Source organism: Phyllobates terribilis, unplaced genomic scaffold (assembly GCF_046119375.1).
Source record: "Phyllobates terribilis strain yellow unplaced genomic scaffold, ASM4611937v1 Scaffold_8__6_contigs__length_399053987, whole genome shotgun sequence".
NCBI classification, from domain to species: domain Eukaryota; kingdom Metazoa; phylum Chordata; class Amphibia; order Anura; family Dendrobatidae; genus Phyllobates; species Phyllobates terribilis.
Window position 1 is genome coordinate 348,548,850 of NW_027362768.1, and position 14,084 is coordinate 348,562,933.

The window sequence follows — 14,084 nt, forward strand, 5'->3', positions numbered from 1 at the left end:
AAAAGAGGTGGAGTTATGCAGATCTAAAACGCGTGGATTGCAGCAGCAGCAAGCCGAAAAGTGCAGGCATGTGAGGGATCTAGAGGTTGACAGCATGTCTTCTTAACGGGAGTCCAGGTGGCCATCTCCACAAATGGACTTTTCAGAATCCTTGGGTGGCACCGTAGTCGGAAACCAATTCTGGTTATCGCTTCTCGGCCTTTTGGCTAAGATCAAGTGTAGTATCTGTTCTTACCAGTTTAATATCTGATACGTCCCCTATCTGGGGACCATATATTAAATGGATTTTTAGAACAGGGAGATGGAAAAAGAGCTTGCTCTGTCCACTCCACGCATTGACCTGGTATTGCAGTATCTCCAGGACCGGTGCACCCCTTCTTTAATGCAGTTTCTAAAATCAGAAAGAATTGAATTCAATGCTTTTTGTTCATTTGGCTTGTTTGTCGGATTTTGGGATGGACTCTTTGGCTTTGCTTTTCTTCTCCTCATTGGATTTTTCATGTTAAAAGTTGCAGAAGCCAGATGACAAGCTCATTTTGGTTCAACTTCAGCAACTGTGCATTGCATTGCCATGTAATGTAATGCAATGCTATCTATCTAGCTCTCCCTCTATACTTCCTTTTGGATAAACAGACATATTAGGCAAGCATTTTGGAGCTTTCACCTAAATAACTACAGGTGGTGAGATAAGCTGCACAATATAATTGACCTTTCAGTATATTGTTGCACACACACCATCTATTTAGCAAATGCCCTTGTTATCAACAGCAGCCTTTTAAACTCACCTGAGCTAACAGGTATGTGAGCTGGTTACTCTGCTGCGCTTAAAATTTCTTTTTTGGTTTGCTACAATGCCTTTTCTGAAACGTTGTCTCCCTCTGCTGGAACACTGACTTCTTTCATTTAATGCCTGCAGACTATAAAAGAGAAACCAACCCAAAAAGTTTGGTTGATTAGTCTGTGGCATTCTTTTAAACTGTTGCTTATGGCGGTCTCTGTGAGCTTCTCAGTGACATTCAGCCATCCAGGTATCCCGCCTGCAGTAGACGGAATGTGGCAATGGAACGCTGGCTGCGCGTGTCATAATAGGCTCTGAGCCTTTATATACCTGCGCACAGCAGCAGCCACCTTCAGTCTGCTGCTGGACAGCCAGCAGCAGCAGCAGCAGGAGAGGTAATTAATCAGCAACCCTCCTGCTAAGGGTAGACAGCTGCTCGTTCCACCCCCCCCCCCCCGCCTTAATTGGTTCTCCTCCCTTCCAACGGTGTTGAGGCGGGTGGGAACAGCCGGGGGTTGAGGGTACTGTGCTAAAAGAGGTGGAGTTATGCAGATCTAAAACGCGTGGATTGCAGCAGCAGCAAGCCGAAAAGTGCAGGCATGTGAGGGATCTAGAGGTTGACAGCATGTCTTCTTAACGGGAGTCCAGGTGGCCATCTCCACAAATGGACTTTTCAGAATCCTTGGGTGGCACCGTAGTCGGAAACCAATTCTGGTTATCGCTTCTCGGCCTTTTGGCTAAGATCAAGTGTAGTATCTGTTCTTATCAGTTTAATATCTGATACGTCCCCTATCTGGGGACCATATATTAAATGGATTTTTAGAACAGGGAGATGGAAAAAGAGCTTGCTCTGTCCACTCCACGCATTGACCTGGAATTGCAGTATCTCCAGGACCGGTGCACCCCTTCTTTAATGCAGTTTCTAAAATCAGAAAGAATTGAATTCAATGCTTTTTGTTCATTTGGCTTGTTTGTCGGATTTTGGGATGGACTCTTTGGCTTTGCTTTTCTTCTCCTCATTGGATTTTTCATGTTAAAAGTTGCAGAAGCCAGATGACAAGCTCATTTTGGTTCAACTTCAGCAACTGTGCATTGCATTGCCATGTAATGTAATGCAATGCTATCTATCTAGCTCTCCCTCTATACTTCCTTTTGGATAAACAGACATATTAGGCAAGCATTTTGGAGCTTTCACCTAAATAACTACAGGTGGTGAGATAAGCTGCACAATATAATTGACCTTTCAGTATATTGTTGCACACACACCATCTATTTAGCAAATGCCCTTGTTATCAACAGCAGCCTTTTAAACTCACCTGAGCTAACAGGTATGTGAGCTGGTTACTCTGCTGCGCTTAAAATTTCTTTTTTGGTTTGCTACAATGCCTTTTCTGAAACGTTGTCTCCCTCTGCTGGAACACTGACTTCTTTCATTTAATGCCTGCAGACTATAAAAGAGAAACCAACCCAAAAAGTTTGGTTGATTAGTCTGTGGCATTCTTTTAAACTGTTGCTTATGGCGGTCTCTGTGAGCTTCTCAGTGACATTCAGCCATCCAGGTATCCCGCCTGCAGTAGACGGAATGTGGCAATGGAACGCTGGCTGCGCGTGTCATAATAGGCTCTGAGCCTTTATATACCTGCGCACAGCAGCAGCCACCTTCAGTCTGCTGCTGGACAGCCAGCAGCAGCAGCAGCAGGAGAGGTAATTAATCAGCAACCCTCCTGCTAAGGGTAGACAGCTGCTCGTTCCACCCCCCCCCCCGCCTTAATTGGTTCTCCTCCCTTCCAACGGTGTTGAGGCGGGTGGGAACAGCCGGGGGTTGAGGGTACTGTGCTAAAAGAGGTGGAGTTATGCAGATCTAAAACGCGTGGATTGCAGCAGCAGCAAGCCGAAAAGTGCAGGCATGTGAGGGATCTAGAGGTTGACAGCATGTCTTCTTAACGGGAGTCCAGGTGGCCATCTCCACAAATGGACTTTTCAGAATCCTTGGGTGGCACCGTAGTCGGAAACCAATTCTGGTTATCGCTTCTCGGCCTTTTGGCTAAGATCAAGTGTAGTATCTGTTCTTATCAGTTTAATATCTGATACGTCCCCTATCTGGGGACCATATATTAAATGGATTTTTAGAACAGGGAGATGGAAAAAGAGCTTGCTCTGTCCACTCCACGCATTGACCTGGTATTGCAGTATCTCCAGGACCGGTGCACCCCTTCTTTAATGCAGTTTCTAAAATCAGAAAGAATTGAATTCAATGCTTTTTATTCATTTGGCTTGTTTGTCGGATTTTGGGATGGACTCTTTGGCTTTGCTTTTCTTCTCCTCATTGGATTTTTCATGTTAAAAGTTGCAGAAGCCAGATGACAAGCTCATTTTGGTTCAACTTCAGCAACTGTGCATTGCATTGCCATGTAATGTAATGCAATGCTATCTATCTAGCTCTCCCTCTATACTTCCTTTTGGATAAACAGACATATTAGGCAAGCATTTTGGAGCTTTCACCTAAATAACTACAGGTGGTGAGATAAGCTGCACAATATAATTGACCTTTCAGTATATTGTTGCACACACACCATCTATTTAGCAAATGCCCTTGTTATCAACAGCAGCCTTTTAAACTCACCTGAGCTAACAGGTATGTGAGCTGGTTACTCTGCTGCGCTTAAAATTTCTTTTTTGGTTTGCTACAATGCCTTTTCTGAAACGTTGTCTCCCTCTGCTGGAACACTGACTTCTTTCATTTAATGCCTGCAGACTATAAAAGAGAAACCAACCCAAAAAGTTTGGTTGATTAGTCTGTGGCATTCTTTTAAACTGTTGCTTATGGCGGTCTCTGTGAGCTTCTCAGTGACATTCAGCCATCCAGGTATCCCGCCTGCAGTAGACGGAATGTGGCAATGGAACGCTGGCTGCGCGTGTCATAATAGGCTCTGAGCCTTTATATACCTGCGCACAGCAGCAGCCACCTTCAGTCTGCTGCTGGACAGCCAGCAGCAGCAGCAGCAGCAGGAGAGGTAATTAATCAGCAACCCTCCTGCTAAGGGTAGACAGCTGCTCGTTCCACCCCCCCCCCCCCCCGCCTTAATTGGTTCTCCTCCCTTCCAATGGTGTTGAGGCGGGTGGGAACAGCCGGGGGTTGAGGGTACTGTGCTAAAAGAGGTGGAGTTATGCAGATCTAAAACGCGTGGATTGCAGCAGCAGCAAGCCGAAAAGTGCAGGCATGTGAGGGATCTAGAGGTTGACAGCATGTCTTCTTAACGGGAGTCCAGGTGGCCATCTCCACAAATGGACTTTTCAGAATCCTTGGGTGGCACCGTAGTCGGAAACCAATTCTGGTTATCGCTTCTCGGCCTTTTGGCTAAGATCAAGTGTAGTATCTGTTCTTATCAGTTTAATATCTGATACGTCCCCTATCTGGGGACCATATATTAAATGGATTTTTAGAACAGGGAGATGGAAAAAGAGCTTGCTCTGTCCACTCCACGCATTGACCTGGTATTGCAGTATCTCCAGGACCGGTGCACCCCTTCTTTAATGCAGTTTCTAAAATCAGAAAGAATTGAATTCAATGCTTTTTGTTCATTTGGCTTGTTTGTCGGATTTTGGGATGGACTCTTTGGCTTTGCTTTTCTTCTCCTCATTGGATTTTTCATGTTAAAAGTTGCAGAAGCCAGATGACAAGCTCATTTTGGTTCAACTTCAGCAACTGTGCATTGCATTGCCATGTAATGTAATGCAATGCTATCTATCTAGCTCTCCCTCTATACTTCCTTTTGGATAAACAGACATATTAGGCAAGCATTTTGGAGCTTTCACCTAAATAACTACAGGTGGTGAGATAAGCTGCACAATATAATTGACCTTTCAGTATATTGTTGCACACACACCATCTATTTAGCAAATGCCCTTGTTATCAACAGCAGCCTTTTAAACTCACCTGAGCTAACAGGTATGTGAGCTGGTTACTCTGCTGCGCTTAAAATTTCTTTTTTGGTTTGCTACAATGCCTTTTCTGAAACGTTGTCTCCCTCTGCTGGAACACTGACTTCTTTCATTTAATGCCTGCAGACTATAAAAGAGAAACCAACCCAAAAAGTTTGGTTGATTAGTCTGTGGCATTCTTTTAAACTGTTGCTTATGGCGGTCTCTGTGAGCTTCTCAGTGACATTCAGCCATCCAGGTATCCCGCCTGCAGTAGACGGAATGTGGCAATGGAACGCTGGCTGCGCGTGTCATAATAGGCTCTGAGCCTTTATATACCTGCGCACAGCAGCAGCCACCTTCAGTCTGCTGCTGGACAGCCAGCAGCAGCAGCAGCAGGAGAGGTAATTAATCAGCAACCCTCCTGCTAAGGGTAGACAGCTGCTCGTTCCACCCCCCCCCCCCGCCTTAATTGGTTCTCCTCCCTTCCAACGGTGTTGAGGCGGGTGGGAACAGCCGGGGGTTGAGGGTACTGTGCTAAAAGAGGTGGAGTTATGCAGATCTAAAACGCGTGGATTGCAGCAGCAGCAAGCCGAAAAGTGCAGGCATGTGAGGGATCTAGAGGTTGACAGCATGTCTTCTTAACGGGAGTCCAGGTGGCCATCTCCACAAATGGACTTTTCAGAATCCTTGGGTGGCACCGTAGTCGGAAACCAATTCTGGTTATCGCTTCTCGGCCTTTTGGCTAAGATCAAGTGTAGTATCTGTTCTTACCAGTTTAATATCTGATACGTCCCCTATCTGGGGACCATATATTAAATGGATTTTTAGAACAGGGAGATGGAAAAAGAGCTTGCTCTGTCCACTCCACGCATTGACCTGGTATTGCAGTATCTCCAGGACCGGTGCACCCCTTCTTTAATGCAGTTTCTAAAATCAGAAAGAATTGAATTCAATGCTTTTTGTTCATTTGGCTTGTTTGTCGGATTTTGGGATGGACTCTTTGGCTTTGCTTTTCTTCTCCTCATTGGATTTTTCATGTTAAAAGTTGCAGAAGCCAGATGACAAGCTCATTTTGGTTCAACTTCAGCAACTGTGCATTGCATTGCCATGTAATGTAATGCAATGCTATCTATCTAGCTCTCCCTCTATACTTCCTTTTGGATAAACAGACATATTAGGCAAGCATTTTGGAGCTTTCACCTAAATAACTACAGGTGGTGAGATAAGCTGCACAATATAATTGACCTTTCAGTATATTGTTGCACACACACCATCTATTTAGCAAATGCCCTTGTTATCAACAGCAGCCTTTTAAACTCACCTGAGCTAACAGGTATGTGAGCTGGTTACTCTGCTGCGCTTAAAATTTCTTTTTTGGTTTGCTACAATGCCTTTTCTGAAACGTTGTCTCCCTCTGCTGGAACACTGACTTCTTTCATTTAATGCCTGCAGACTATAAAAGAGAAACCAACCCAAAAAGTTTGGTTGATTAGTCTGTGGCATTCTTTTAAACTGTTGCTTATGGCGGTCTCTGTGAGCTTCTCAGTGACATTCAGCCATCCAGGTATCCCGCCTGCAGTAGACGGAATGTGGCAATGGAACGCTGGCTGCGCGTGTCATAATAGGCTCTGAGCCTTTATATACCTGCGCACAGCAGCAGCCACCTTCAGTCTGCTGCTGGACAGCCAGCAGCAGCAGCAGCAGGAGAGGTAATTAATCAGCAACCCTCCTGCTAAGGGTAGACAGCTGCTCGTTCCACCCCCCCCCCCCCCGCCTTAATTGGTTCTCCTCCCTTCCAACGGTGTTGAGGCGGGTGGGAACAGCCGGGGGTTGAGGGTACTGTGCTAAAAGAGGTGGAGTTATGCAGATCTAAAACGCGTGGATTGCAGCAGCAGCAAGCCGAAAAGTGCAGGCATGTGAGGGATCTAGAGGTTGACAGCATGTCTTCTTAACGGGAGTCCAGGTGGCCATCTCCACAAATGGACTTTTCAGAATCCTTGGGTGGCACCGTAGTCGGAAACCAATTCTGGTTATCGCTTCTCGGCCTTTTGGCTAAGATCAAGTGTAGTATCTGTTCTTATCAGTTTAATATCTGATACGTCCCCTATCTGGGGACCATATATTAAATGGATTTTTAGAACAGGGAGATGGAAAAAGAGCTTGCTCTGTCCACTCCACGCATTGACCTGGTATTGCAGTATCTCCAGGACCGGTGCACCCCTTCTTTAATGCAGTTTCTAAAATCAGAAAGAATTGAATTGAATGCTTTTTGTTCATTTGGCTTGTTTGTCGGATTTTGGGATGGACTCTTTGGCTTTGCTTTTCTTCTCCTCATTGGATTTTTCATGTTAAAAGTTGCAGAAGCCAGATGACAAGCTCATTTTGGTTCAACTTCAGCAACTGTGCATTGCATTGCCATGTAATGTAATGCAATGCTATCTATCTAGCTCTCCCTCTATACTTCCTTTTGGATAAACAGACATATTAGGCAAGCATTTTGGAGCTTTCACCTAAATAACTACAGGTGGTGAGATAAGCTGCACAATATAATTGACCTTTCAGTATATTGTTGCACACACACCATCTATTTAGCAAATGCCCTTGTTATCAACAGCAGCCTTTTAAACTCACCTGAGCTAACAGGTATGTGAGCTGGTTACTCTGCTGCGCTTAAAATTTCTTTTTTGGTTTGCTACAATGCCTTTTCTGAAACGTTGTCTCCCTCTGCTGGAACACTGACTTCTTTCATTTAATGCCTGCAGACTATAAAAGAGAAACCAACCCAAAAAGTTTGGTTGATTAGTCTGTGGCATTCTTTTAAACTGTTGCTTATGGCGGTCTCTGTGAGCTTCTCAGTGACATTCAGCCATCCAGGTATCCCGCCTGCAGTAGACGGAATGTGGCAATGGAACGCTGGCTGCGCGTGTCATAATAGGCTCTGAGCCTTTATATACCTGCGCACAGCAGCAGCCACCTTCAGTCTGCTGCTGGACAGCCAGCAGCAGCAGCAGCAGGAGAGGTAATTAATCAGCAACCCTCCTGCTAAGGGTAGACAGCTGCTCGTTCCACCCCCCCCCCGCCTTAATTGGTTCTCCTCCCTTCCAACGGTGTTGAGGCGGGTGGGAACAGCCGGGGGTTGAGGGTACTGTGCTAAAAGAGGTGGAGTTATGCAGATCTAAAACGCGTGGATTGCAGCAGCAGCAAGCCGAAAAGTGCAGGCATGTGAGGGATCTAGAGGTTGACAGCATGTCTTCTTAACGGGAGTCCAGGTGGCCATCTCCACAAATGGACTTTTCAGAATCCTTGGGTGGCACCGTAGTCGGAAACCAATTCTGGTTATCGCTTCTCGGCCTTTTGGCTAAGATCAAGTGTAGTATCTGTTCTTATCAGTTTAATATCTGATACGTCCCCTATCTGGGGACCATATATTAAATGGATTTTTAGAACAGGGAGATGGAAAAAGAGCTTGCTCTGTCCACTCCACGCATTGACCTGGTATTGCAGTATCTCCAGGACCGGTGCACCCCTTCTTTAATGCAGTTTCTAAAATCAGAAAGAATTGAATTCAATGCTTTTTGTTCATTTGGCTTGTTTGTCGGATTTTGGGATGGACTCTTTGGCTTTGCTTTTCTTCTCCTCATTGGATTTTTCATGTTAAAAGTTGCAGAAGCCAGATGACAAGCTCATTTTGGTTCAACTTCAGCAACTGTGCATTGCATTGCCATGTAATGTAATGCAATGCTATCTATCTAGCTCTCCCTCTATACTTCCTTTTGGATAAACAGACATATTAGGCAAGCATTTTGGAGCTTTCACCTAAATAACTACAGGTGGTGAGATAAGCTGCACAATATAATTGACCTTTCAGTATATTGTTGCACACACACCATCTATTTAGCAAATGCCCTTGTTATCAACAGCAGCCTTTTAAACTCACCTGAGCTAACAGGTATGTGAGCTGGTTACTCTGCTGCGCTTAAAATTTCTTTTTTGGTTTGCTACAATGCCTTTTCTGAAACGTTGTCTCCCTCTGCTGGAACACTGACTTCTTTCATTTAATGCCTGCAGACTATAAAAGAGAAACCAACCCAAAAAGTTTGGTTGATTAGTCTGTGGCATTCTTTTAAACTGTTGCTTATGGCGGTCTCTGTGAGCTTCTCAGTGACATTCAGCCATCCAGGTATCCCGCCTGCAGTAGACGGAATGTGGCAATGGAACGCTGGCTGCGCGTGTCATAATAGGCTCTGAGCCTTTATATACCTGCGCACAGCAGCAGCCACCTTCAGTCTGCTGCTGGACAGCCAGCAGCAGCAGCAGCAGCAGGAGAGGTAATTAATCAGCAACCCTCCTGCTAAGGGTAGACAGCTGCTCGTTCCACCCCCCCCCCCCCCGCCTTAATTGGTTCTCCTCCCTTCCAACGGTGTTGAGGCGGGTGGGAACAGCCGGGGGTTGAGGGTACTGTGCTAAAAGAGGTGGAGTTATGCAGATCTAAAACGCGTGGATTGCAGCAGCAGCAAGCCGAAAAGTGCAGGCATGTGAGGGATCTAGAGGTTGACAGCATGTCTTCTTAACGGGAGTCCAGGTGGCCATCTCCACAAATGGACTTTTCAGAATCCTTGGGTGGCACCGTAGTCGGAAACCAATTCTGGTTATCGCTTCTCGGCCTTTTGGCTAAGATCAAGTGTAGTATCTGTTCTTATCAGTTTAATATCTGATACGTCCCCTATCTGGGGACCATATATTAAATGGATTTTTAGAACAGGGAGATGGAAAAAGAGCTTGCTCTGTCCACTCCACGCATTGACCTGGTATTGCAGTATCTCCAGGACCGATGCACCCCTTCTTTAATGCAGTTTCTAAAATCAGAAAGAATTGAATTCAATGCTTTTTGTTCATTTGGCTTGTTTGTCGGATTTTGGGATGGACTCTTTGGCTTTGCTTTTCTTCTCCTCATTGGATTTTTCATGTTAAAAGTTGCAGAAGCCAGATGACAAGCTCATTTTGGTTCAACTTCAGCAACTGTGCATTGCATTGCCATGTAATGTAATGCAATGCTATCTATCTAGCTCTCCCTCTATACTTCCTTTTGGATAAACAGACATATTAGGCAAGCATTTTGGAGCTTTCACCTAAATAACTACAGGTGGTGAGATAAGCTGCACAATATAATTGACCTTTCAGTATATTGTTGCACACACACCATCTATTTAGCAAATGCCCTTGTTATCAACAGCAGCCTTTTAAACTCACCTGAGCTAACAGGTATGTGAGCTGGTTACTCTGCTGCGCTTAAAATTTCTTTTTTGGTTTGCTACAATGCCTTTTCTGAAACGTTGTCTCCCTCTGCTGGAACACTGACTTCTTTCATTTAATGCCTGCAGACTATAAAAGAGAAACCAACCCAAAAAGTTTGGTTGATTAGTCTGTGGCATTCTTTTAAACTGTTGCTTATGGCGGTCTCTGTGAGCTTCTCAGTGACATTCAGCCATCCAGGTATCCCGCCTGCAGTAGACGGAATGTGGCAATGGAACGCTGGCTGCGCGTGTCATAATAGGCTCTGAGCCTTTATATACCTGCGCACAGCAGCAGCCACCTTCAGTCTGCTGCTGGACAGCCAGCAGCAGCAGCAGCAGCCGGAGAGGTAATTAATCAGCAACCCTCCTGCTAAGGGTAGACAGCTGCTCGTTCCACCCCCCCCCCCCGCCTTAATTGGTTCTCCTCCCTTCCAATGGTGTTGAGGCGGGTGGGAACAGCCGGGGGTTGAGGGTACTGTGCTAAAAGAGGTGGAGTTATGCAGATCTAAAACGCGTGGATTGCAGCAGCAGCAAGCCGAAAAGTGCAGGCATGTGAGGGATCTAGAGGTTGACAGCATGTCTTCTTAACGGGAGTCCAGGTGGCCATCTCCACAAATGGACTTTTCAGAATCCTTGGGTGGCACCGTAGTCGGAAACCAATTCTGGTTATCGCTTCTCGGCCTTTTGGCTAAGATCAAGTGTAGTATCTGTTCTTATCAGTTTAATATCTGATACGTCCCCTATCTGGGGACCATATATTAAATGGATTTTTAGAACAGGGAGATGGAAAAAGAGCTTGCTCTGTCCACTCCACGCATTGACCTGGTATTGCAGTATCTCCAGGACCGGTGCACCCCTTCTTTAATGCAGTTTCTAAAATCAGAAAGAATTGAATTCAATGCTTTTTGTTCATTTGGCTTGTTTGTCGGATTTTGGGATGGACTCTTTGGCTTTGCTTTTCTTCTCCTCATTGGATTTTTCATGTTAAAAGTTGCAGAAGCCAGATGACAAGCTCATTTTGGTTCAACTTCAGCAACTGTGCATTGCATTGCCATGTAATGTAATGCAATGCTATCTATCTAGCTCTCCCTCTATACTTCCTTTTGGATAAACAGACATATTAGGCAAGCATTTTGGAGCTTTCACCTAAATAACTACAGGTGGTGAGATAAGCTGCACAATATAATTGACCTTTCAGTATATTGTTGCACACACACCATCTATTTAGCAAATGCCCTTGTTATCAACAGCAGCCTTTTAAACTCACCTGAGCTAACAGGTATGTGAGCTGGTTACTCTGCTGCGCTTAAAATTTCTTTTTTGGTTTGCTACAATGCCTTTTCTGAAACGTTGTCTCCCTCTGCTGGAACACTGACTTCTTTCATTTAATGCCTGCAGACTATAAAAGAGAAACCAACCCAAAAAGTTTGGTTGATTAGTCTGTGGCATTCTTTTAAACTGTTGCTTATGGCGGTCTCTGTGAGCTTCTCAGTGACATTCAGCCATCCAGGTATCCCGCCTGCAGTAGACGGAATGTGGCAATGGAACGCTGGCTGCGCGTGTCATAATAGGCTCTGAGCCTTTATATACCTGCGCACAGCAGCAGCCACCTTCAGTCTGCTGCTGGACAGCCAGCAGCAGCAGCAGCAGGAGAGGTAATTAATCAGCAACCCTCCTGCTAAGGGTAGACAGCTGCTCGTTCCACCCCCCCCCCCCGCCTTAATTGGTTCTCCTCCCTTCCAACGGTGTTGAGGCGGGTGGGAACAGCCGGGGGTTGAGGGTACTGTGCTAAAAGAGGTGGAGTTATGCAGATCTAAAACGCGTGGATTGCAGCAGCAGCAAGCCGAAAAGTGCAGGCATGTGAGGGATCTAGAGGTTGACAGCATGTCTTCTTAACGGGAGTCCAGGTGGCCATCTCCACAAATGGACTTTTCAGAATCCTTGGGTGGCACCGTAGTCGGAAACCAATTCTGGTTATCGCTTCTCGGCCTTTTGGCTAAGATCAAGTGTAGTATCTGTTCTTACCAGTTTAATATCTGATACGTCCCCTATCTGGGGACCATATATTAAATGGATTTTTAGAACAGGGAGATGGAAAAAGAGCTTGCTCTGTCCACTCCACGCATTGACCTGGTATTGCAGTATCTCCAGGACCGGTGCACCCCTTCTTTAATGCAGTTTCTAAAATCAGAAAGAATTGAATTCAATGCTTTTTGTTCATTTGGCTTGTTTGTCGGATTTTGGGATGGACTCTTTGGCTTTGCTTTTCTTCTCCTCATTGGATTTTTCATGTTAAAAGTTGCAGAAGCCAGATGACAAGCTCATTTTGGTTCAACTTCAGCAACTGTGCATTGCATTGCCATGTAATGTAATGCAATGCTATCTATCTAGCTCTCCCTCTATACTTCCTTTTGGATAAACAGACATATTAGGCAAGCATTTTGGAGCTTTCACCTAAATAACTACAGGTGGTGAGATAAGCTGCACAATATAATTGACCTTTCAGTATATTGTTGCACACACACCATCTATTTAGCAAATGCCCTTGTTATCAACAGCAGCCTTTTAAACTCACCTGAGCTAACAGGTATGTGAGCTGGTTACTCTGCTGCGCTTAAAATTTCTTTTTTGGTTTGCTACAATGCCTTTTCTGAAACGTTGTCTCCCTCTGCTGGAACACTGACTTCTTTCATTTAATGCCTGCAGACTATAAAAGAGAAACCAACCCAAAAAGTTTGGTTGATTAGTCTGTGGCATTCTTTTAAACTGTTGCTTATGGCGGTCTCTGTGAGCTTCTCAGTGACATTCAGCCATCCAGGTATCCCGCCTGCAGTAGACGGAATGTGGCAATGGAACGCTGGCTGCGCGTGTCATAATAGGCTCTGAGCCTTTATATACCTGCGCACAGCAGCAGCCACCTTCAGTCTGCTGCTGGACAGCCAGCAGCAGCAGCAGCAGGAGAGGTAATTAATCAGCAACCCTCCTGCTAAGGGTAGACAGCTGCTCGTTCCACCCCCCCCCCCCCGCCTTAATTGGTTCTCCTCCCTTCCAACGGTGTTGAGGCGGGTGGGAACAGCCGGGGGTTGAGGGTACTGTGCTAAAAGAGGTGGAGTTATGCAGATCTAAAACGCGTGGATTGCAGCAGCAGCAAGCCGAAAAGTGCAGGCATGTGAGGGATCTAGAGGTTGACAGCATGTCTTCTTAACGGGAGTCCAGGTGGCCATCTCCACAAATGGACTTTTCAGAATCCTTGGGTGGCACCGTAGTCGGAAACCAATTCTGGTTATCGCTTCTCGGCCTTTTGGCTAAGATCAAGTGTAGTATCTGTTCTTATCAGTTTAATATCTGATACGTCCCCTATCTGGGGACCATATATTAAATGGATTTTTAGAACAGGGAGATGGAAAAAGAGCTTGCTCTGTCCACTCCACGCATTGACCTGGTATTGCAGTATCTCCAGGACCGGTGCACCCCTTCTTTAATGCAGTTTCTAAAATCAGAAAGAATTGAATTGAATGCTTTTTGTTCATTTGGCTTGTTTGTCGGATTTTGGGATGGACTCTTTGGCTTTGCTTTTCTTCTCCTCATTGGATTTTTCATGTTAAAAGTTGCAGAAGCCAGATGACAAGCTCATTTTGGTTCAACTTCAGCAACTGTGCATTGCATTGCCATGTAATGTAATGCAATGCTATCTATCTAGCTCTCCCTCTATACTTCCTTTTGGATAAACAGACATATTAGGCAAGCATTTTGGAGCTTTCACCTAAATAACTACAGGTGGTGAGATAAGCTGCACAATATAATTGACCTTTCAGTATATTGTTGCACACACACCATCTATTTAGCAAATGCCCTTGTTATCAACAGCAGCCTTTTAAACTCACCTGAGCTAACAGGTATGTGAGCTGGTTACTCTGCTGCGCTTAAAATTTCTTTTTTGGTTTGCTACAATGCCTTTTCTGAAACGTTGTCTCCCTCTGCTGGAACACTGACTTCTTTCATTTAATGCCTGCAGACTATAAAAGAGAAACCAACCCAAAAAGTTTGGTTGATTAGTCTGTGGCATTCTTTTAAACTGTTGCTTATGG

General features: G+C 45.2%; 11 non-coding genes across 11 annotated transcripts; all 11 read left to right on the plus strand.

Annotated features, from left to right (window-relative positions):
* The first annotated feature begins 186 nt into the window (after window positions 1-186).
* Window positions 187-377, plus strand: LOC141159870 (U2 spliceosomal RNA). The gene has a single exon (XR_012249864.1). It is a non-coding gene; the product is annotated as a U2 spliceosomal RNA (small nuclear RNA).
* A 1,118-nt stretch (window positions 378-1,495) lies between these two features.
* LOC141160011 (U2 spliceosomal RNA) lies at window positions 1,496-1,686 on the plus strand. Its single transcript, XR_012250001.1, has one exon. It is a non-coding gene; the product is annotated as a U2 spliceosomal RNA (small nuclear RNA).
* A 1,116-nt stretch (window positions 1,687-2,802) lies between these two features.
* On the plus strand, window positions 2,803-2,993 carry LOC141159111 (U2 spliceosomal RNA). Its single transcript, XR_012249125.1, has one exon. It is a non-coding gene; the product is annotated as a U2 spliceosomal RNA (small nuclear RNA).
* Window positions 2,994-4,116: 1,123 nt separating this feature from the next.
* Window positions 4,117-4,307, plus strand: LOC141159112 (U2 spliceosomal RNA). Its single transcript, XR_012249126.1, has one exon. It is a non-coding gene; the product is annotated as a U2 spliceosomal RNA (small nuclear RNA).
* Window positions 4,308-5,424: 1,117 nt separating this feature from the next.
* On the plus strand, window positions 5,425-5,615 carry LOC141159871 (U2 spliceosomal RNA). The gene has a single exon (XR_012249865.1). It is a non-coding gene; the product is annotated as a U2 spliceosomal RNA (small nuclear RNA).
* Window positions 5,616-6,734: 1,119 nt separating this feature from the next.
* Window positions 6,735-6,925, plus strand: LOC141159113 (U2 spliceosomal RNA). Its single transcript, XR_012249127.1, has one exon. It is a non-coding gene; the product is annotated as a U2 spliceosomal RNA (small nuclear RNA).
* Window positions 6,926-8,040: 1,115 nt separating this feature from the next.
* Window positions 8,041-8,231, plus strand: LOC141159114 (U2 spliceosomal RNA). Its single transcript, XR_012249128.1, has one exon. It is a non-coding gene; the product is annotated as a U2 spliceosomal RNA (small nuclear RNA).
* Window positions 8,232-9,353: 1,122 nt separating this feature from the next.
* Window positions 9,354-9,544, plus strand: LOC141159443 (U2 spliceosomal RNA). The gene has a single exon (XR_012249450.1). It is a non-coding gene; the product is annotated as a U2 spliceosomal RNA (small nuclear RNA).
* A 1,120-nt stretch (window positions 9,545-10,664) lies between these two features.
* Window positions 10,665-10,855, plus strand: LOC141159115 (U2 spliceosomal RNA). The gene has a single exon (XR_012249129.1). It is a non-coding gene; the product is annotated as a U2 spliceosomal RNA (small nuclear RNA).
* Window positions 10,856-11,972: 1,117 nt separating this feature from the next.
* On the plus strand, window positions 11,973-12,163 carry LOC141159872 (U2 spliceosomal RNA). The gene has a single exon (XR_012249866.1). It is a non-coding gene; the product is annotated as a U2 spliceosomal RNA (small nuclear RNA).
* Window positions 12,164-13,281: 1,118 nt separating this feature from the next.
* LOC141159116 (U2 spliceosomal RNA) lies at window positions 13,282-13,472 on the plus strand. Its single transcript, XR_012249130.1, has one exon. It is a non-coding gene; the product is annotated as a U2 spliceosomal RNA (small nuclear RNA).
* Window positions 13,473-14,084: the final 612 nt, after the last annotated feature.